Here is a 24,741-nt window from a genome sequence, read left to right as displayed (position 1 = left end):
TTTAATTATATTCTATTTCTTTATTTTCTATTCTATTTTATTCTGTTCTTTTATTTTCTATTCTGATTTGTTCTGTTTTACTCTGTTTTTTTTATTCTATTCTTTTATTTTCTATTCTATTCCTTTATTTTTCATTCTATCCCTTTATATTCTATTCATTTTCAATTCTATTCTTTTCTTTACTAATCAAATTTGAATTTATTCTCTTCGAAAGTCAAATTCTGGAAGATGGTTATATTTTATCTATATTATTCTATTTTATTCTATTCTATTCTTTCATTTTCTATTCTAATCCATTCTATTAAAAATTTGAATTTCTGGAAGATGGCTATATTTTTTTATTCTTTCTATTTTATTCTACTCTATTCTATAGTTTTTTTTCTTTTCTTTTCTATTCTTTTCTATTCTGTTCTATTCTTTTTTCTATTTGAATACAAATTTATTCTATTTGAAATTCTAATTTCAGAAGATGGTTATATTCTTTCTTTTTTAGTCTATTCTATTCTTTTTTAATTATATTCTATTTCTTTATTTTCTATTCTATTTTATTCTGTTCTTTTATTTTCTATTCTGATTTGTTCTGTTTTACTCTGTTTTTTTTTATTCTATTCTTTTATTTTCTATTCTATTCCTTTATTTTTCATTCTATCCCTTTATATTCTATTCATTTTCAATTCTATTCTTTTCTTTACTAATCGAATTTGAATTTATTCTCTTCGAAAGTCAAATTCTGGAAGATGGTTATATTTTATCTATATTATTCTATTTTATTCTATTCTATTCTTTAATTTTCTATTCTAATCCATTCTATTAAAAATTTGAATTTCTGGAAGATGGCTATATTTTTTTATTCTTTCTATTTTATTCTACTGTATTCTATAGTTTTTTTTCTTTTCTTTTCTATTCTTTTCTATTCTGTTCTATTCTATTCTATTCTTTTTTTCTATTTGAATACAAATGTATTCTATTTGAAATTCTAATTTCAGAATATGGTTATATTCTTTCTTTTTTAGTAAATTCTATTCTTTTATTAATTCTATTCAATTTCTTTATTTTTTATTCTATTTTATTCTGTTCTTTTATTTTCTATTCTGTTTTACTCTGTTCTTTTTATTCTATTATATTCTTTTATTTTCTATTCTATTCCTTTATTTTTCATTCTATCCTTTTCTTTTCTATTCTATTTTTTTACATTCTTTTATTTTCTATTTTGCTCTGTTTAACTCTGTTCTTTTTTATTCTATTATATTCTTTTATTTTCTATTCTATTCCTTTATTTTTAATTCTATCCCTTTATTTTCTATTCTATTCTTTTCTATTCTTTTATTTTCTATTCTATTTTATTCTGTTCTTATATTTTCTAATCTATTTTGTTTTATTTTACGCTTTTATTTTTATTTTTATTCAATTCTATTCTTTTATTTTATTTTCTATTTCTTTATTTTTCATTCTATTCCTTTATTTTCTATTTTATTTCTTTATTTTTTATTTTATCCCTTTATTTTCTATTCTATTTTTTTTCATTCTTTTATTTTCTATTCTGTTCTGTTTTACTCTATTATGTTCTGTTCTTTTATTTTCTATTCTGTTTTGTTCTATTTACTCTGTTCTTTTTATTCTATTCTATTCTTTTATTTTCTATTCTATTCCTTTATTTTTCATTCTATCACTTTTTTTCATTCTATTTTTTTACATTCTTTTATTTTCTATTCTGTTCTGTTTTACTCTATTACATTCTATTCTTTCATTTTCTATTCTATTTTGCTCTGTTTTACTTTTTTTTTGTTCTATTGTATTCTTTTTTTTTCTATTCTATTCCTTTATTTTTCATTCTATCCCTTGATTTACTATTCTATTTTTTTTTCAATTTCTTTTATTTTCTATTTTATTTTGTTCTGTTTTACGCTGTTTTTTTATTCTATTCTATTCTTTTATTTTCTATTTTATTTCTTTATTTTTCATTCTATTCCTTTATTTTCTATTTTATTTCTTTATTTTTTATTTTATCCCTTTATTTTCTATTCTATTTTTTTTCATTCTTTTATTTTCTATTCTGTTCTGTTTTACTCTATTATGTTCTGTTCTTTTATTTTCTATTCTGTTTTGTTCTATTTACTCTGTTCTTTTTATTCTATTCTATTCTTTTATTTTCTATTCTATTCCTTTATTTTTCATTCTATCACTTTTTTTCATTCTATTTTTTTACATTCTTTTATTTTCTATTCTGTTCTGTTTTACTCTATTACATTCTATTCTTTCATTTTCTATTCTATTTTGCTCTGTTTTACTTTTTTTTTGTTCTATTGTATTCTTTTTTTTTCTATTCTATTCCTTTATTTTTCATTCTATCCCTTGATTTACTATTCTATTTTTTTTTCAATTTCTTTTATTTTCTATTTTATTTTGTTCTGTTTTACGCTGTTTTTTTATTCTATTCTATTCTTTTATTTTCTATTTTATTTCTTTATTTTTCATTCTATTCCTTTATTTTCTATTTTATTTCTTTATTTTCTATTCTATCCCTTTATTTTCTATTCTATTTTTTCCATTCTTTTATTTTGTATTCTGTTCTGTTTTACTCTATTATGTTCCATTCTTTTATTTTCTATTCTATTTGCTTATTTTTCATTCTATCTCTTTATTTTTTATTCTATTCATTTATTTTTCATTCTATCTTTTTTTTTTTCTGTTCTATTTTTTCCCATTCGTTTATTTTGTATCCTGTTCTATTTTACTCTATTATAGTCTATCCTTTTATTTTATTTTCTGTTCTATTCTTTTATTCTCTAATCTATTTTATTCTCTTCTGAAATTCAAATTCTAATCGAAAAGTATTCGAATTCGATTAGAAACCGATTCGAAAACTATCCAAATTTCATCCACAATTGCCCAAACCCACCAGTTCACCTCCCTACATTCACCTTCCTCCTCATTAGTCTCAGCACTCACATCTCCTCCTTGGACTGAGGCTGGGTCAATACACCTCTGTCCCATCTGTACACAATAAAGCAATGGAGATAACTCCTTCACCACTAGGACTCTAGGTCAGGCTGACCTTGGACACTCCACTGTCACCCTTTATACTCCAGAACAACATTCACTGCTCAAAAAAATGAAGGGAACCCTTTGAAAAAAACATATGAGATCTCGATGGGGAAAAATCATATGCTGGATATCTATACTGGTATGGACTGGGTAATGTGTTAGGATCTATACTGGTATGGACTGGGTAATGTGTTAGGATCTATGCTGGTATGGACTGGGTAATGTGTTAGGATCTATACTGGTATGGACTGGGTAATGTGTTAGGATCTATACTGGTATGGACTGGGTAATGTGTTATTGTCTATGCTGGTATGGACTGGGTAATGTGTTAGGATCTATGCTGGTATGGACTGGGTAATGTGTTAGGATCTATGCTGGTATGGACTGGGTAATGTGTTAGGATCTATGCTGGTATGGACTGGGTAATGTGTTAGGATCTATGCTTGTATGGACTGGGTAATGTGTTAGGATCTATACTGGCATGGACTGGGTAATGTGTTAGGATCTATGCTGGTATGGACTGGGTAATGTGTTAGGATCTATGCTGGTATGGACTGGGTAATGTGTTAGGATCTATACTGGCATGGACTGGGTAATGTGTTAGGATCTATGCTGGTATGGACTGGGTAATGTGTTAGGATCTATGCTGGTATGGACTGGGTAATGTGTTAGGATCTATACTGGTATGGACTGGGTAATGTGTCAGGATCTATACTGGTATGGACTGGGTAATGTGTTAGGATACATACTGGTATTAACTGGGTAATGTGTTAGGATCTATACTGGTATGGACTGGGTAATGTGTTAGGATCTATACTGGTATGGACTGGGTAATGTGTTATTGTCTATGCTGGTATGGACTGGGTAATGTGTTAGGATCTATGCTGGTATGGACTGGGTAATGTGTTAGGATCTATACTGGTATGGACTGGGTAATGTGTTAGGATCTATACTGGTATGGACTGGGTAATGTGTTAGGATACATACTGGTATTAACTGGGTAATGTGTTAGGATCTATACTGGTATGGACTGGGTAATGTGTTAGGATATATACTGGTATGGACTGGCTAATGTGTTAGGATCTATACTGGTATGGGCTGGGTAATGTGTTAGGATCTATACTGGTTTGGACTGGGTAATGTGTTAGGATATATACTGGCATTGACTGGGTAATGTATTAGGATCTATACTGGTATGTACTGGGTAATGTGTTAGGATATATACTGGTATGGACTTGGTATTGTGTTAGAATCTATATTGGTATGGACTATGTATGGTATTAGGATCTATACTGGTATGGACTGGGTAATGTCTTAGGATCTAAACTGGTATGGACTGGGTAATGTGTTAGGATCTATACTGGAATGGACTGGGTAATGTGTGAGGATCTATACTGATATGGACTGGGTAATGTGTTAGGATCTATACTGGTATGGACTGGGTAATGTCTTAGGATCTATACTGGTATGGACTGGGTAATGTGCTAGGATCTATACTGATATGGACTGGGTAATGTGTTAGGATCCATACTGGTATGGACTGGGTAATGTGTTAGGATCTATACTGGTATGAACTGGGTAATGTGTTAGGATCTATAATGGTATGGACTGGGTAATGTGTTAGGAAGGAAAGGATGCCACATGGTTTGATGGAAATTAAAATTATCACCCTACAGAGGGCTAAATTCAAAGACACCACAAAATTCAAAGTGAAAAAATGATGCAGCCGGCTAGTCCATTTTGCTGAAATTTAATTGCAGCAACTCAGAATGGTCCTCAGTAGTTTGTATGGCCCCCATGTGCTTGTATGCATGCCTGGCAACGTCGGGGCATTCTCCTAATGAGACCACGGATGGTGTCCTGGGGTATTTCCTCCCAGATCTGGACCAGGGGCATCACTGAGCTCCTGAACAGACTGAGCTGCAACCTGGTGGCATTGGATGGACTGAAACATAATGTCCCAGAGGTGTTCTATTGGATTTAGGTCAGGCAAGTGTGGGGGCCACTTAATGGTATCAATTCCTTCATCCTCCAGGAACTGGCTGCATACTCTCACCACATGAGGCCACACATTGTCTTGCACCAGGAGGAACCCAGAACCCACTGCACCAGCGTAGGGTCTGACAATGGGTCCAAGGATTTCATCCCGATACCTAATGGCAGTCAGGGTGCCATTGTCTAGCCTGTAGAGGTCTGTGCGTCCCTCCATGGATATACCTTCCAAGACCATCACTGACCCACCACCAAACCGGTCATGCTGAACAATGTTACAGGCAGCATAACGTTCTCCACGGCTTCTCCAGACCCTTTCACGTCTGTCACATGTGCTCAGGGTGAACCTGCTCTCATCTGTGAAAAGCACAGGGCACCAATAGCAGACCTGCCAATTTGGGTGTTCAGTGGTAAATGCCAATCAAGTTCCACGGTGCCGGGCAGTGAGCACAGGGCCCACTGGAGGACATCGGGCCCTCAGGCCACCCTCATGAAGTCTGTTTCTGATTGTTTGGTCAGAGACATTCACACCAGTGGCCTGCTGGAGGTCATTTTGTAAGGCTCTGGCTGTGCTCATCCTGTTCCTCCTTGCACAAAGGAGCAGATACCGGTCCTGCTGATGGGTTAAGGACCTTCTATGGCCCTGTCCAGCTCTCTTAGAGTAACTGCCTGTCTCCTGGAATCTCTTCCATGCTCTTGAGACTGTGCTGGGAGACACCGAAAACCTTCTGGCAATGTTACATATTGATGTGCCATGCTGGAGGAGTTGGACTGACTGTGCAACCTCTATAGGGTCCAGGTATCGCCTCATTCTACCAGTAGTGACACTGACCCTAGCCAAATGCAAAATTAGTGAAAAAAAAAAGTCAGAAAAGATGAGTAGGGAAAAAAATGTCAGTGGCCTCCACCTGTAAAACCATTCCTTTTTTGGAGGTCCTCTCATTGTTGCCCATCTAGTGCACCGGTTGTGGATTTCATTACCCCGAAAGCAGCTGAAACGGATTACCAACCCCCTCAGCTACTTAACTGACCAGATCAATATCCCAGGAGTTTAATTGACTTACTCTGATTAACTTGAACTTTTTTTGAGCAGCGTACTTAACCACTTGACCTCCGGAAGATTTACCTACCTTCATGGCCAGGTAATTTTTTGTTATTCAGCGCTATTTTAGCTGGCATTTGCACGGTCATGCAACACTGTACCCAAATGAAATTTATATTTATATAAATAAATACATTTATTTATAATTTTATCATTTTTTTTTCATACAACTAGAGCTTACTTTTGGTGAGTTTTTATATTTTTTTGCTATATAAATTAAAAAAAATAACGAAAAGTTTGAAAAAAAAAACATGTTTTTTTTAATTAATTTATTTATTTTTAACATGTTTTTCTTTGTTTCTTTTTTAAAACGTTGTAAATAAATAATCTTTCTTCATAAATTCAGGCCAGCATGTATTCTGCTACAATTCTTTGGTAAACATAACCCCAATCAGTGTACATTATTATTGACTATTATTATTATTATTTCACTAATGTGAAATTTATCACACTATGGTATATACGAGGGATCTTCAAAAGTTTTCCGCACTTTTATTTTTTTTGTTGGAAATGGTGAGGGTGGGAAGAGTATTAATAGGTTGTGTCTGAGGGTGTCATGTGACTAATCTTGTCTGGCAAGCCGACTGACCTTTAGTATAAGAGTTGTCACGATGAGGTGAAGATGGCTACAAAACGTATATATAAAAAAAAAAAAAAAACGCAAAAACTTTTTGAAGAACCCTCGTACAGTATATTTGAAAATTGATCAATCCTAAAGTATTGACTATAGTATGTTCCTGAGGCCCTGAAATGCCAGGACAGTACAAATATCCCCCAAAATAGCCATTTTTGATAAGTAGACAGTCCAAGGCATTTTGTAAAAGGCATGGCGAGTTTTTTTGAAGTTGTATATTTTTGTCAAATTTTTTTGGAAATTTTTTGGAATTTTTTGAATTTTTTTTGAATTTTTGAATTTTTTTGGAAATTTTTGGAAAATTTGGAATTTTTTGGAAAATGAAATAAATTTTTTTTTCACAATTTTTTTTTTTACATAGTGTCACCAGGGCATTACAGCATCATAATATGACTGGTATGGCAGTGATTAGGGATTAAGGATGGGCAGAACATCCCCCTGTTTAGTTGGCAGCAGAACTCCCGAACAGCGGAAGTGTTGTAACCCGAATGGCGAACCCCATTGAAGTCTATGGGAGCCGAACAGGAAGTGCCCATTTTGAAGGCTTATATGTAAGTAATTGGCCATAAAAGGGGTATGGGGGTCTGGGTACTGCCCTGAGGGGCATTTATCAATACATTTTTTTTTTTTTTTTAAAACAATGATTTTTTTAGGAACAGTGATTTTAATTATGCTTAACCAGTTGCCGACCACTTACGTTATATTTACGGCGGCAAGCTGGCTCGTACAGGCAAAGCGACGTAGGGATACGTCGCTTGATTGGGAGGAGCTAGGGGCGAGCGCGCGCCGCCGACGGCACGCTCATGCCCTCGATCATCAGCGGGGAAGCCGATGCGGGTGTCGGGCGGCTGCCTGAGACCTGCGATCGCTCCCCGCTGAGAAAGAAGGACGGTCGGCTGTTGTAAACACAACTGACCATTCTACTCCATGGAATGTTCACAGAGTGCCTGTGATCCTTCTATATAAGTCCAACCCCCATACAGTTAGAATCACTCCCCTAGGGTCACATTTAACCCCTTGATCACCCACAGTATTAACCCCTTCCCTGCCAGTGTCATTATTACAGTAACAGTGCATATCTTTAGCAGTGATTACTGTAGTAATGTCACTGGTACCCCCAAAAGTGTCAAAAATGTCAGTCAGGGGTCCGATCTGTCCGCCGCAATGTCGCAGTCCCACAAAAAAATCGCAGATGGCCGCCATTACTGGTAAAAAAAAAAAAAAACATTAAAAATGACATAAATCTTTAACGTAGTAAGTAGACTCGATAACTTTTGCGCAAACCAATCAAAATACACTTATTGCGATTTTTTTTTTTTTACCAAAAATATGTAGCAGAAAACAAATTAGCCTGAAATGTTAAAAAATTTAGATTTTTACTTTTTTTTTTTTTTACTAAATTTTATTTATTTATCATTTTTTCATGTACAATTATATACAATCATTGTATCATACATTGTTTACATTATAGCAGAGGATAAGAGTTATAACTTCAATAATCCTTCCACATTGGGAAAGGATTACACCATCAGAAAAATAATCATAAAATAAATATTCCCCAAAAAGCTGGACTATTTTTACATTTTCTTTTGAGAATGTCATATAGCAGAATGTGAAAAATATTGTTTTTTTTTCAAAATTGTCGCTCTTTTTTTGTTTATAGCGCAAAAAATAAAAATCCCAGAGGTGATCAAATACCACCAAAAGAAAGCTCTGTTTGTGGGAAAAAAAGGACGTCAATTTTATTTGGGTACAGCGTCGCAGAACCGCGCAATTGTCAGTTAAATTCGAATCGCAAAATAGGGCCTGGTCATTATGGGGAAGATCCTTCCGGTCTTAAAGTGTAACAATAACAATGAAAAATTCCTTTAAAAATAGTGCCTTAATGTGCCTGTAAAGTGGCACATCTGTAGCATGTATAAAACATGCTGCAGCAAAAATTACTTTTCTAAAAAAAAAACAAGTTAAATCCAATTTAAAATGACTCTCAGTTTTAATTGCCAGCACCTGACTATTGAAAAAATAAAGAAAAAAATGGCACGGGGCACCCCCCACAGTCCATACCAGGCCCTTTAGGGCCAAAATAAAAAAAAATAAAAAAAAATAAAAAAAATTAAAAAAAAACGGCCGTGGTGTCCCCTCAAAACCCATACCAGACCCTTATCTGACCATGCAGCCTGGCAGGTCAGGAAAGGAGAGGAGACGAGCGGCCGCCCTCCCCCTCCTGAACCATACCAGGCCAGGGGTGGGTGCCTATTACTGTCACAGTAATATCAATATGTTTTTCAAATCAAAATAATCAATGAAATGGCCACAAGGCCTGTGCTTTGACAGAGCTGTGCAAATCCTAGGACTGAATAAACAGACATAGAAATTATTTGGTAGGTAAAACAATCCTCGGGATATGTATTTGACCTCTATGTTTAGCTGTTTGTCCAGATATACACATTAATAGTCTATACTTTTATTTAAAAAAAAAAAGTCTTATACATACTTACTCTTCCTCACAGAGAGATAAGGAGATGGCCCCAAGAAAGAAAAAGAGTAACAGGGATTTCTTCATGGTGAACATCTTTGGGCTCTGTGGATCATGTGGATCATTTGGATTCATGGAAGGAAAAAGAAGATAACATTGAATATGGCTTGAAATATGAGGCCCTCTTATGTTAGGCACACGTACAATTGTTGTTCCAATGCAATAAAAGGTCCACTGTTTGTTTCTCAAATGGGGTTCCGCAAGAGGTTTCCAGGGGTTCCACAGCGATCTACCCATCAGTCATGGGCAGCTGACTGGTAGATCACATCGCCTCTACTGAATTACACATAGCTATACAAGCAAGCGGCTCTGTCACATACAAGCAAAATAAACACGACCCTGCCACCTGTCCTGAGATCATGTAAGGTACTGTGATCCTATAAGTCTTATTTCCATGTGTTCTCATCCCATGTGCTGCGATCTCTTGTAAAGTGCTCTGATCCTATGTGCTTTGATCCCAGGTGCTCTGATCCCATGTGCTCTGATCCCATGTAAAGTGCTCTGATCCTACGTACCATGATCCCACGTAAGATGCCCCGATCCCATGATTAGGTGATTTGATCCCAGGTGCTCTGATCCCATGTAAGGTGCTTTGATCCCATGTAAGGTGCTTTTATCCCAGGTGCTCTAATCCCATGTAAGGTGCTTTGATCTCATGTGCCCTAATCCCATGTAAGGTGCCCTAAATCCATTTGCCCTGATCCCATGTAAGGTGTATTGATCCCATGTGCTCTGATCCCATGTAAGGTGCTCTGATCCCATGTAAGGTGCTCTGACTCCATGTGATCTGATCCCATGTAAGGTGCTCTGATCCCATGTAAGGAGCATTGATCCCATGTGCTCTGATCCCATGTAAGGTGCTCTGATCCCATGTAAGGTGCTCTGATCTCCTGTACCCTGATCTCATGTAAGATTTGCTGATCCCATGTAAGGTGCTCTGATCCCATGAGCTGGTATCCCATGTAAGGTGCTCAGATCCCATGTGCCCTGGTCCCTTGTAAGGTGCTCTTATCCCATGTAAGGTACTCTGTTCCTGGGTAAGGTGCACGGATCCCATGTGCTATGATCCCATGTGCCCTGGTCCCATGTAAGATGCTCTGATCCCATGTAAGGTGCTCTGATTCCATGAGCTGGGATCAAATGTAAGGTGCTTAGATCCCATGTGCCCTGGTCCCATTTAAGGTGCTATTATCCCAGGTGCTCTGATCCCATGTAAGGTGCTCTGTTCCTGTTTAAGGTGCTCTGATCTCATGTGCTATGATCCCATGTAAGGTGCTCTGATCCCATGTGCCCTGGTCCCATGTAAGGTGCTTTTATCCCAGGTGCTCTGATCCCATTTGAGGTTCTCTGTTCCCATGTAAGGTACTCTGACTATCTAATTTTTTGAGGCCCTAACATGCCAAGCCAGTACAGTTTTCCCCCAAATTACCCCTTTTGGAAAGTAGACAGTCCAAGGTATTTAGTAAAAAGCATGGCAGGTTTTTTGAAATTGTAATTTTTTTTCCCACAATTCTTTGAAAAATTAAGAAGTTAAATTTTTGTTTCCACAAAAGTGTAATATTAACAAGGTATTTCTCACACACGGCATAGGCATACTTGCAACTACACCCCAAAAACACATTCTGCTACTCCTCCCAAGTTAGGCGATACCACATGTGTGAGACTTCTTCACAGCCTGACCACATAGAGAGGCCCAACATCCATGGAGTACCTTCAAGGCATTATCCACCTTTAAGAGGTTGTAAACCTCAGAAAAAAAACCTGAAAGACAAAGGCATAATGAGCTAGCATGCATTGCAAACTATCTCATTATGAAATAATTACCCCGCAGCGCCACTCACTGACCGGTGACACGGCTGACATGTTCAGCCATCTTACTTCCGGGTTTGCGATTGAACACTGTGACAGATGTTTTATGCACTGGAACATATGTTTTGTGCACTGCTACAGATATTGATTGGACACTGTGATAGATGTTTTCTGCACTGGTACAGATGTTGATTGGACACTGTGACAGATGTTTTCTTCACTAGTACATATGTTGTTTTTACACTGTGACAGATGTTTTCTGCACTGGTACAAATGTTGATTGGACACTTGGACAGATGTTTTCTGCACTGATACAGATGTTTTGTGCACTGGTACAACTGTTGATTGGAAACTGTGACAGATGTTTTTTGCACTGGTACAGCTGTTGATTGGAAACTGTGACAGATGTTTTGTGCACTGGTACAGATATTGATTGGACACTTGGACAGATGTTTTCTGCACTGGTACATATGTTCATGGGGACACTTGGACAGATGTTCAAGAGACAGGGACAGGGGTGACAGTGCTACTTGGTGTACTGTGTGGATGGCTGCACTGTGTGTGATCTGTGACAGCTCTATGTGTAAAATCATCACTTACACAGAAAGCTGTTAGCACAGGTGGCAGCATTCCCCGCAACCCCCCCCCCACCACCACCAAAACTGAGCTCTCACTGAGCTCAGCGGGGAGAGCAGACACAGGTATACATGTCTCTGTTTACACTGTGAAGGATGTGATTGGACACAGCCATCACGTGATCGGGAGGGCCAATCACAGCGCCCATATCCCGATCTGTGTTTGGCTATGTCGGAAGATAACAGCCACCACAGGATTGTGCCACTGCACGGCCTCGGGCCGGGCGCAGGAACCTATTCTGAGGGACGTAGGGGTAAATCCACTCAGAGCAGTGAAGCTCCCATCTGGCCATTTTGTACATTAAAATTGTAAAATATGTACAGCAGCTGATTTAATTGTAGGTTAGCAAATTTTAGTCTTCTCTATTTTGAATTTTGTGAATCAATTTGACTTTTTACATTAGTTTTACAGTATAAACCATTATGAGAAAAATGATAGGGAACGTTGATATCATTAAAAATAATTATAATAGGATTAATAATATCATAATCATATTCCAGCATTTACTTACCGGGTAGTTCAGTTGGTGCTGAGAATGTAGACAGCTGGAAGACTTCAGTGGAGGTCTACTCTACAGAAAACGGGGTTGGCTTATATACGTAATAGAAGAAAAACAAGGTGAGTACACAAAAGTGTTATTAAAGTTTCCAGTAAAAGTCACATCTTTCTCTAGAACACAAAACTGATACCACATGAATTTCTTGAAATATTTACCTGCTAGCCTCCAGGTATGACAAATATCAGCACGCCATTCCTAATGTCTCATGATCTACTATTTAGACAATTTTAATCTAAAAAGTGGAACTCCAGACCAAGTTTTCATTTTATTTTTATAAATACATTCTATAATATTATAGCATGTTGGGCTGTTATTACTACTGTTTACATTTTCAGTTAGTTTCGCCTAAAATAGAATGACCAGAAATTAGACGTTGTGTGGTTCATTGCATTCTGAATGGAAATTTAGGCAAATTTTTCATAATTTACGAAATACAATAGTAACCAATTTAAATGAATCCGAAATAACGAAAAAAAATTTCAGACGAAATTCGAATAGTTTTCTAATCGAATTTGAATAGTTTTCGAAGAGAATAACATAGAATAAAAAATAAGGGAATAGACTAGAAAAGAATATAATAGAATAGAAAAGAATAGAATAGAAAATAAAGGAATATAATATATTAGAGTAAAACAGAACAAAATAGAAGAGAAAATAAATTTCAGATGAAATTCTAATAGTTTTCTAATCAAATTCAAATAGTTTTAGAAGAGAATAAAATAGAATAATAAAAATAAGGGAATAGACTAGAAAAGAATATAATAAAATAGAAAAGAATAGAATAGAATAGAAAATAAAGGAATAGAATATATTAGAGTAAAACAGAACAAAATAGAAAAGAAAATAAATTTCAGACGAAATTCGAATAGTTTTCTAATCAAATTTGAATAGTTTTTGAATAAAATAAAGTAGAATAAAAAATAATGGAATAGACTAAGGGAATAGACTAGAATAGAATATAATAGAATAGAAAATAAAGGAATAGAATATATTAGAGTAAAAAAAGAACAAAATAGAAAATAAAATAAATTTCAGACGAAATTCGAATAGTTTTCTAATCAAATTCGAATAGTTTTAGAAGAGAATAAAATAGAATAAAAAAAAAATAAGGGAATAGACTAGAAAAGAATATAATAAAATAGAAAAGAATAGAATAGAAAATAAAGGAATAGAATATATTAGAGTAAAACAGAACAAAATAGAAAAGAAAATAAATTTCAGACGAAATTCGAATAGTTTTCTAATCAAATTTGAATAGTTTTAGAAGAGAATAAAATAGAATAAAAAAAATAAGGGAATAGACTAGAAAAGAATATAATAAAATAGAAAAGAATAGAATAGAAAATAAAGGAATAGAATATATTAGAGTAAAACAGAACAAAATAGAAAAGAAAAGAAATTTCAGATGAAATTCAAATAGGTTTCTAATCGAATTCAAATAGTTTTCGAAGAGAATAAAGTAGAATAAAAAAATAAGGGAATAGACTAGAAAAGAATATAATAGAATAGAAAAGAATAGAATAGAAAATAAAGGAATAGAATATATTAGAGTAAAACAGAACAAAATAGAAAAGAAAATAAATTTCAGACGAAATTCGAATAGTTTTCTAATCGAATTCGAATAATTTTCAAAGAGAATAAAAAATAATAAAAAATAAAGGAATAGACTAGAAAAGAATACAATATAATAGAAAAGAATAGAATAGAAAATAAAGGAATAGATTCGAGTAAAACAGAACAAAATAGAAAAGAAAATAAAAGAAGAGAATAAAATAGAATAGAAAACAAAGGAATAAAATAGAATAGAATAAAAAATAGAATAGAATAAAATAGAAAAATATAACCATCTTCTGAAATCCGAATTTCAAATAGAATAAATTTTAGTTAGCATACAATAGAAAAGAATAGAACAGAAAATAAAAGAATAGAATAGAATTAATAGAATGGAAAGAATATAACCATTTCCCAAAATTCAAACAGAGTAAATTCGAATTTGAATATAATAGAAAAGAATGGATTAGAATCGAATGGAAAAATAAAGAATAGAATTAACTAAAATAGAAAAGAAAAGAATGGAAAAGAATAGAACAGAATAGAATAGAAAAATAGAATAGAATAGAAAGAATATAGCCATCTTCTGAATTTCGAATTTTGAAATAGAATAAATTTGAAAGGCAGGCTGGCACCCAGTGCTGGATAGTGGTTGGCTGGGAAGGGGGGACTCATCCAGTATTATATTTTTTTTACGCAGAGGCCCTGGAGGATAAAATGGTGGTTGTTGCAATTTTTATATTTGAGCAGTAGTTTATGAAACACAAATCTTCAGAAAATAAAATTCACTTGAATTAGGTTTTAGTGCAAACACAACATAATACTAATTTTTTGGTAAAACATAAAAGATGATGTTACGCGGAGTACATTGATACCTAACATGTCACTTTCTATAAAATTGCCTGTCAGGTGCTCAGATCAGGGTCAGATATGGATTTTGGGGGGGGGGGGGGGACCCCACGCTGTTTCTTTCTATTTGTTTCCTTTATATTGCTGGCTGGCAATTTCAACTGTCAATTTAAATGTGATTTGACCCATTTCATTTTCTTTAGAAATTTCATTTTTTGCTGCATGCATGCTTCAGATGTACCACTTTACAGGCAGCCTAAGGGGACCCCCCAGGCACTATATTTAGAGGAAGGACCAGTAATGGACTGGGGAGGGGAGCCCATGCCGTTTTTTTTCTTTTTTTTTTTCACCAGCATTTTTTTTCTTTTAGTTGTCCATGGGGAAGCCCACTAACAGCTGATGACTTATCCCCACCCGGGCCCCGCTTCGTACAACATATTGAGTGTGCGTTTTGCGGGCAAACAGGCTGCTGAATGCACAGAAAATTCAGGTTTTTGGACAAGTTTGGGCTGAACTTTTGCTTGGCCTAAAGCATTTGCCCAACACTACCAGGAAGTCAGGAGAGAGGATAAAGGCAGGCTAGCACCTAGTGCTAATTAGTGGTCAGCTGGAAGGGGGCTCGTCCGGGATTATACATTTTTTTTACGCAGAGACTCTGGAGGATAAAATGGTGGTTGTTGCAATTTGTTTACGTTGCACATTATTTGAGCAGTAGTTTATGAAACAAATTTTCAGGAAAAAATACACCTGAATGAGTTTTAGTTCAAACAAACACAGCATAATACAATTTTTATGGTAAAACATAAAAGATGATGTAACGCTGAGTAAATAGATACCTAACATGTCACTGTTTAAAATGATGTACTCTGTGACGATCTCACAGTATTATTGTAACTTCTCATCTTTCATTTGCCCATGATTTCCATTGGCTATTGGGCATTATTCAATGTTCTGGATAAGAATAGTCCTTAAAATTAGAACATTTCTGTTTCTTTAGTATGACATCTGTATTAGAGGTGCACCGAATGGAAATTTTGGGGCCCAAAACCTAAAGGTAAAATACAGGATGCACTTGGCCGAAAATGGCAGTTTTTTAAATTTTTTTTTATATATTATTGTAGTGTATTCTACTTTTTTTTTAACCACTTGCCGACCGCACGCCGCGGCAGGCTGGCTCAGCTGCGCGAACTGGTGTATGGGTACGTTGGTTCGCGGGAGCGCTCCTGGGGGCGAGCACATGCCGCCAGAGATGCGCGCTAGCCCCCACTAGGCAGCGGGGATGCCGATCCATGGGCCAGCGGCCACAATTGCCACCGGGCACCCGCTGATAGAGAACGACAGTCTACTGTTGTAAACACAGCAGACCATTGTTCTCTCTGAAATGATCACAGAATGCTTGTGATCCTCCTATATAGGAACACAGGTCTCTATGATCATTTCACAAGTCCCTCCCCCATACTGTTAGAAAACACCCCCCTAGGCTCACACTTAACCCTTTGATCACCCCTGGGTGTCATTTTTACAGTAACAGTGCATATTTTTAGCACTAATTAATGTAGTAATGTCACTGGTCACCCCAAAAGTGTCAAAAATGTCAGTTAGGGGTCCAATCTGTCTGCCGCAATGTCACAGTCTCAGCTAAAAGTCGCTGATCGCCGTCATTACTAGAAAAAAAAGAGAAATAAATAAAAACGATTTAAATCTTTCCCCTAGTTTGTAGACACGATAACTTTTGTACAAACTAATGCGCTTATTAGGATTTTCTTTTACCAAAAATATGTAGCAGAATACAAATTGGCCTAAAATGCTAAAAAAATTTGATTTTTAATTTTTTTGGGGAATGTTATATAGCAGAATGTAAAAAAATGTGTTTTTTTTCCAGAATTGTTTTTTTGTTTATAGCGTAAAAAAAAAAAAAAAAAAAAAACACAGAGGTGATCAAATACCACCAAAAGAAAGCTCTATTTGTGGGAAAAAAAGGACATCAATTTTATCTGGGTACAGCGTCGCACGACCGCGCAATTGTCCGTTAACGTAACGCAGTGCCGAATCGCTAAAAAAATGGCCTGGTCATTAAGGGGGAAAATCTTCCTGTCCAGAAGTGGTTAAATAAAGATGTATTGGTAGGAATTCAGTTTCATCAAAATGTTTTTGGGCTTTGATTACGTGCGAACACACGTGGCTCTAAGCAAATAGCTGAAAAAAAAAAAAAGGCAGCGTACTATGTGTCAAGCTGAAATCACATGTTGTCTTAAGAAAGGAGTGACTTCAGATACAAATAATAGGTAAAAATAATAAACATCACCGATATAACTTTAAAGAAGACCTGTCCTAAGAAATATGGGGGTGTTGTTGCTGACCTCACTTTGAAAATACTGGTTGACCGGCTGCCTCTGATTGCAGTTCTTTGAGATGAGAACATGAAACTTGTCCAAGCAACTAGTATTTTCTTTAGGAAAGTTCAGCTTACACAACAATCTCATGACACATTTTCTATCATCAACTCTACTAATCACGTGATCTGGATGACCTTCCATTTCCCCACATTAACCTCTTTTACCTTATCCTTGCTACCTTTTAGGATTCCTTAATCCCAGCGCCATCTGGCAATCAGTGGCCTCAGCCTACTTCTTCTGGCTTTCTGAACCCTTATATTGGGCACAAAGTGTAATGGCTTTGCTGTCCAAGAGGAGACATACCACAAATTGTGGCTGTATTTTTGCTCCCCTGGGATTAATGCCACATGTTTTAGGTGCAGCACTTTTTCATAGTAGCAACTGGATGATTCTTGTCCTCTGGTGCTGCTTTGATCCCAGTGCCGTCAGGAAGGCGGGGCTGACTGGGGCTATAGCCCCGAGTGGGCCCCCAAAAACCCCTGGGTCTCGTGTGGATTGTTTACAATTATTAGCCCCACGAGTGTCCAATATGCTCCTCCTCCGCTCTGTTTGGCCTCTATGGCCTGGCATGCCACACTGGTTGCTATCGCCTGGCGTCTAGCACATCAAAAGAGCCTGTTGAAAGTGCAACACTGGTTGTGGGGGAGAGGCTTAAGAAAACCCCCAGCTACTTTGTGACCACTGGTGCAACGCAGTGGGGCCATGTGAATGCGTTTTATGGATATTTGCATAAATAAGGGGTGCTGCTTTAAATAAGTTGTAAACAAAAACGCTGACCTAAATCAGTAAGTCAGCGCTCGCTGTTCCACAATGAAACAGTCCCCATGAATGGTGAAATAAATGGAAAAGTAATACAAAGTGGGATACAAACAAATCAATGGTGAGAGTACATGAACCCCATCTGTAAGCGAAGTCCTTCTTCAGTCATGTGGTGATCACAGTGGTGACAGTTCCTTGTTGTGGATGGTCATAAGGTCCAGATCAGGGTATATAGGGTATATATTGTGCAGGCAGCTCCTCAAGAGGTAGGGAACCCTCCAAACATGCAGCAGGAAAAAAGAAGAACAAGGGCGCCAGGTCACAATAGAGAATGAACAGATGACAATTTATTGCACCAACTTACATGTTAAAAACAACGATCCAGAGTACAACCAATGTGACGTGAATCAGCAGTACCCACAGTAGGACACGTAAGGGATAATCAGATCTAGGAGCCTACAGGACAGTCCTGTGCTGTATGGCGGTGACCCAGTTCCAGCTGCCGGCTAATGCTGTGCATGGCGTAGGCTCCCTGGATGGGCAGCCTCGCAGGTGTCCATATGCAGCAGGGCCGGCAAGGGCGATAACCCGGAACCGGAAGTAATGTGGATGACCTGTCGGTTCCTCCACGGAATCCGACCGGGATCAAAGGACTGGATAGAATGTGGAGGGCGGGCCACAACGTAGTTTCGGAGGTCCTCCTCCTTCATCAGGCAGGACTGTCCTTTAGGCTCCTAGATCTGATTATCCCTTACGTGTCCTACTGCGGGTACTGCTGATTCACGTCCCATTGGTTGTACTCTGGATCGTTGTTTTTAACATGTAAGTTGCTGCAATAAATTGTCATCTGTTCATTCTCTATTGTGACCTGGCGCCCTTGTTCTTCTTTTTTCCTTTAAATAAGTGATGAGTGATATGTTGATATGGAATAGAGTCAATCCAAAGGTAGGAGATAGTATTCTTCTGCTAGCATGTTGGGACCCTTTAAAGGCAAAAAATAATGAAGAATGACAGAGTTAGATCTGCAGACAGAACTAGGGTAATGGCAACGCAAGGATTCCTTGATTGATTTGGATAAACCGGTGTCTGCTAGCAGTGTCTTTATTTAACTGGATAAACAGAAAAGTGGGCAGCTGCTTTCTCACCAATCCTAGTATAGATGCAGTCCCTGGGACTTCAGGATGAGCTGAGCAGTTCTTTGTAACTTCACAGGAGAAGCAGTGGCTAGACAGCAGGCTGCTGGTGTGCTGACAGCCATAGCAGATGATTCTGAGAAGGGCTGTGAGGAGCACTGTATAATGGAGAGCGGGTGTGAACATTTGGTGTGATAATCTGCAATGTAGCTATGCAGATGAATGAGTTGTGTGTCACTACTGCAGGCTGTGCCACTGAGACTTCAACCCAGGCTGAAAGCACGAGTCTACCAGAAGCAGTCAAACATATAAGCTCTACCATAATCCTTTGCTGGATCAACTTTCTGGAATTTGTAATTCTGAAGGGACTCAAAATACAGTAAGGGTTGACTGCAGGAGTATGGGTCCCAAGATCATCTGCTCTGTCCAGGAAGAAAAGCTCCCCATCTCTATAGGCAAGAAGTGATGCAACGGTCTTAATCCTGGGAAATAGGAGGAAATTAGCTAGTTTATGGTTCCGTTGGATTATGTCCTCTTCATTCTATTTTGCAGTAGCCAGCAGCTGGCTACATCGAAAATGTGAGAAAAAATTGAAAACATATTTTTTTACACAAAGTTGTAAATTTATAAGATATTTCTTACACACAGCAAAGACATATTAAGAATGAAACCTTAAAATACATCATGCCACTCCTAAGTATGGCGATACCACATGTGTGAGACTTTTCCATTGCTTGACGACATACAGTAGAGAGGCCCAACATCCAAGGAGCACCTTCAGGCGTTCTTGGGGCATCAGTTACACATAATGAGAGAGGAATATTGAGTCATTTGAAAATGTAATTTTTTGCCACAAAATTGAAAATGTGGAAAGAAAATGAAAATGTATTTTTTAACCCAAAGTCATCAATCTTTGAGATATTTCTAACAAAAATATTGACATATTCAGAATTACACCCTAAGGCTGGGTTCACACTATTGCGAATTGGGCACGGTTTTTCCTGCATCCAATTCGCATGACAGTTGACTGTGCCAGGCTCTCAATGGAGCCGGTTCATACAGCTCCAAGTCAGCTGCGGAGCGGCTTGCAGAAAAGTCCTGTGCATCGTCTGGTCCATTTCAGGTCCGAATTCAGTCAAAAACTCAGACCTGAAATGGTGCATAGGGACGCACCGGACCCCTTGCTGCGAGCCGCTCCGAACTTAGCGTGAAACCAACCTAAAATACATTCTGCTACTCCTCCCGAGTATGGGGATACCACATGTGTGAGACTTTTTCAATGTCTGGACTGATTATGTACCCAACATTGCAACCTGTGTAACACAAAATCAACCAACACTATATATAAAACAATGCACTGTAATGGTCACCTATGTATGAGTTGTCAAGGAAAATAGCATAGTATAGATTCACCTACAGCAGTTCCTGTTCCTAAGAGCCAAGCAGGCCTAACTAACTGGTATACGGCTGCCTCATACCACAGTTCTCTGTTCACTGGTCGGGAAGTACATGAGACTGAACAAAGGGCAGTTGTATGCAGAGGATAAGTGGGACTGGCGTCTCGCAGAAATGTGGCCAATGTGACTTGCAGATGGATCAGTAGTGGTGCCAGGCAGAGATGTGGTCAGCAAACAGGCAAAGAATTTGTCTAGGCAGCAGGCAGAGATATGGTCAGCAACAGCCAAGGAATTATCCAGGCAGCAGTCTGACATCTAACGGGCCAAAGTCAGTACAGGCAGCAGGCTGACATCTAGGAGGCAGACGTGGTCCATAAACAGTCCGGGGTCAGCGCAGGCAGCAAGCAGAGTTGTGGCCAGCAAAGAGCCAAAGTATTGATCTAGGCAGTAGGCAGGAACATGTCCCATAAACAGGCCAGGGTCAGTACAGGCAGCAGGTAGAACCATCAGGCTTAGGGCCTTGGTTAGGTAAGACCTGGACACAAGGGTAGAGACTTCTTCTCACCCAAAGCTTTTCGAAGCCTCTGGACTCCAGAGCCGGATCTGGGAATTTCAAAACCTGTAGAAAACCAAAAACTTTGTTTTCTCCATTCAGGAACACTAGTCTTGAGCCCCCCACATACATAAGACCCCCATGTTATCCTGATTCCCATTACTACACTGGCATTGCAAGAAATTAATCCAGGTGGCCGGCAAAAATAATTGTCAATTAACAGGCTGAGATTAGTTCAGGTGGAAGGCAACAATGTGGTCGGTAAACAGACCAGGGTCAATTTAGGCAGAAGGCAGAGGCATGGTCGATTAACAGGCCAGGGTCAGTTCGCGTGGCAAGCAAAGGTATTAAAAACGTGGAAATGGAAGGCTATCAGAAATATGTTCATCACCATACTTTACTAATATCTTAGAGAAGCGTGTTAACATCAGAAGCAAAGGTCTCCTATGCATAGGCCCGGTTGGGAGGGACATTGGGGACAATGAAAACAGGTGTGTTGCCTAAATCTCTCTATGCTGCATACCCAACATTTTTTGCATCTTCTGCCTGTTTCTGTGGGTGTGATATCATCTGGGAAATGTCGCTCATGCAACCTACTCACTGCATGAGAGTGAATGTTTTCTGGTGGAGGGCCTTGCTTGTAGACAAGGGCAGTGACAATATCTTTTTGAAATTTGAGCAGGGGCGTAACTACAGGGGTTGCAGGGGTTGCAATCGCAACCGGGCCCCATGCTCAAGGGGGCCCATGTGGCTCCCCTGTACACCTGAATTAGGAGGGGCGGCGGGGGCAGCATGTAGAGAAATCACTGTCCTCCTTTTTTCCTTCTGTAGCTGCAGGAGGAAAATTGAGGAGATTGGTTGCTCTGTACGCTGCCCCCCCCCCCCGCCACTCCTCCTATCCAGTATACTTGTGTTCTGCTGTCTCTGGGCCCCTGTGTGCTCCCCTGCCCCCCCCCTTCTGTTCTGCCCCCCTTTTCAGAATGCTCCCTTCCCTCTACTGCCTGCTGCTGCAGAGGATGTGTCACAATAGGGAACCAGGAAGGGGTCGGTAAATATGTAATTTACAAGCTCCTTCCTTTTCTGAATGAACAGAGTCATAGTCAGTGACATTGTAAAAAAATAAATAAAAATAATACAATTAAAATACCAAAAAAAAAACTACTGACACCAGTGGGTGAACTTCCAGGATCGCAAAGGTCACACTTGTGACAGGGCCCTGGCATTCCACCACCGTGGGTAGGCCCCAAGATGGCAGGAAGGGGGCCCACTGCAGAACTTGTGAAAGGGTCCCGCTGCGGGACCGTAATAAAGGGCCCCGCAACTAGAGTAAAGGGGTCCAGGGGGCCATTCATGGTTTCTTGCACCGGGGCCCTGAAGGTTCTAGTTACGCCTCTGAATTTGAGAAAGGAGGCGGGTCTTTCCATGGGCTTGTAATACATGAAATAGTAATTATAAGGAGGACAGGATATATACATCTCCTTTCTCCCTCCATTCTAGAGTCAAAACCTCTTTGTTCCTCAGACTCACTGACTCCATCCTTTGTAGCCTTGTGGTCACCAGACTTTGTGGGAAGCCCTTCCAATTTGTTCGTACTGCAATGCAGGCTAAAGTTTTCTGGAGGTAAAGGTGGTGGAAAAGGGGCAGGCTTGGGTGAAAGTCGTCCAGATAGAGGTGGTACCCTTTTGGAATAATGAAATTGCAAGGTCCCACACAATTTTTCTATTTTTCCCGATATAGGTTGGGCAGCAGGGGGCTGGAGCTGGCTATCTTTCCCTTCATAAATGTAAAAGGCATGCATATACCCTTTGACCCCCTTACAGAGTTTGTATAGCTTTACCCCATATCTGGCCCTTTTACTGGGGATGAACTGTTTGATTCCCAGCCTGCCAATACAATGGACAAGGGACTCATCAACACAGATGTGTTTGTGAAGCTTATACAACTGAGCAAATTTCTGGAAAAAAAATCAATAAGTGGATGAATTTTGTAAAGCCTATCAAATCCAGGGTGATTTTGTGGAGGCCATAGTGTATTGTCACTAAAATGGAGGAAGGGCGTGATCGTTTCTAAGAGTGACGTTGACATAAACGTTGAATACAATGTGATGAATCGGGTTTGTGGACCTGTAAGCTTGTACTTCTTTTTTTTGTAAAACCATTGTTAAGTGTGAGGCCCATAAATGTTTTAAATATCTCCACTGTGATAGATCTTCGTTCAGATACATACATAGTTACATAGTTGGTAAGGGTGAATAAAGACAACAGTCCATCCAGTTCAACTTGTGTTTGTGTGTGCGTGTGAGTGTAGAAAACAATTTCCTATATCCCTGTATATTGTTTTCTCTTAGATGCACGTCCAGGAGTCTTTTAAATCTCTCCATACTTCCTGCCAACACCACCAATTGTGGAAGAGAGTTCCACATCCTGACAGTGAAAAACCCCCTACTCAGCTTAAGGTTAAACCGCTTCTCTTCCAGTCTCATCATGTGGACCCGTGTTGTTTTACACTTCTGGGACTGAAAGTTTCATACTTACGCTGGGATCAACGATGAGATATTTGTATATTGCTCGCATATCACCTCTCAAGCGTCTCTTATCCAGAGAGAAAAAATTTAGCACTTGTAGTCGTTCCTCATAATTGAGGTCCTCTTTTCCCCATATTAATTTAGTTGCCCTTCTCTAGCCACTTACCGCAAAGTGACGTAGGGCTATGTCGGCAAACTTTGCGGTATTATACCGGGGTGATGTCTCTAGCTAGAGGCACCATCCCGGTGCCGTGGTTTAGAGCCAACGGTTGGCTTTCCGTCGGTAACGACCGATGCGGCGCGGGAGCCGCTCGATCATTACCCGGGTGAGCGGGAGGGGACGTCCCCCCCTCCCGCTGCCTTCCACGACTTTGCTCGGGCCTCCCGTCCCACCGGGGAGACCCGAGCACCCAGCTGGCCCGTCCGCCGGCTGGATGGAGTCCCGATCTAAGCTGGAAGTGGCTTCGATCGGGTCTCCGATGACGTAACCCAGAGGCAGCTGTAATAAAGTTAAAAAATAAATAGGAAAAAAAAAAACTTTTAGCCGCCCCTACACCGTTAGCTCGCGCACGAAAGAAAGCGTATACGGAAGTCGAGCCGCGAATGAAATTGCTGTTCAAACCACACATGTGAGATATCGCCGCAATCGCCAGAGAGTGAGCAATAATTAAAAAAAAGAGCTACACTCTAAATCTAAACTGGTAACCGTTAAAATTTTTTTAAAGCGTCGCCTATTGAGAATTCTATTGACCGTAGTTTGTCGCCATTCCACGGGTGTGCGCAATTTTAAACCGTAACATGTTGGGTATCTATTTACTTGTCGTGACATCATCTTTCACAATATACAAAAACAATGGGCTAACTTTACTGATTAGTATTTTTTAAATGCAGTGAAATGTGATTTTTCATAATTTTTCCAAAAAAATGGCGTTTTAAAGACCGCTGCGCAAATACCGCTTGACAAAAAATATTGCAATGACCGAAATTTTATTCTCTTTGCTAAAAAAATATATATAATGTTTGGGGGTTCTAAGTAGTTTTCTAGGAAAAAATACTGATTTTAACTTGTAAACAAAAAGTGTCCGAAATAGGGCTGGGGCTTAAATGGCTAGACTCTCTCCAGCTCCAGCACATCCTTTCGGAGGACTAGTGACCAGAACTGGATGGAATACTCCAGATGCGGCTGAACCAGAGTTTTATAAAGTGGTAGGATTGTCGTTTTATCTCTGGAGTATATCCCGTTTTTAATGCATGCTAATATTCTGC

General features: G+C 38.5%; 1 long non-coding RNA gene across 2 annotated transcripts in view; it reads right to left on the bottom strand.

The window, feature by feature from the left end:
• Window positions 1-9,265: 9,265 nt before the first annotated feature.
• Window positions 9,266-24,741, bottom strand: part of LOC309563011 — a 240,623-nt gene continuing 225,147 nt past the window's right edge. Inside the window, exons 2-3 of one of the 2 annotated variants that reach the window (XR_014225661.1) lie at window positions 12,266-12,325; window positions 9,266-9,354 (exon numbers count right to left, since the gene is read on the bottom strand). This is a non-coding gene — a long non-coding RNA (uncharacterized lncRNA). Of the gene's footprint in view, window positions 9,355-12,265; window positions 12,345-24,741 lie in introns of both variants that reach the window. The other variant, XR_014225662.1, reaches the window with a different exon arrangement.

Source organism: Pelophylax lessonae (assembly GCF_965119305.1).
Source record: "Pelophylax lessonae genome assembly, chromosome: 9".
Classification (NCBI taxonomy): Eukaryota; Metazoa; Chordata; class Amphibia; order Anura; family Ranidae; genus Pelophylax; species Pelophylax lessonae.
Note: the sequence above shows the minus strand (reverse complement) of the source record. Positions and strands in the feature narration are given on the sequence as shown.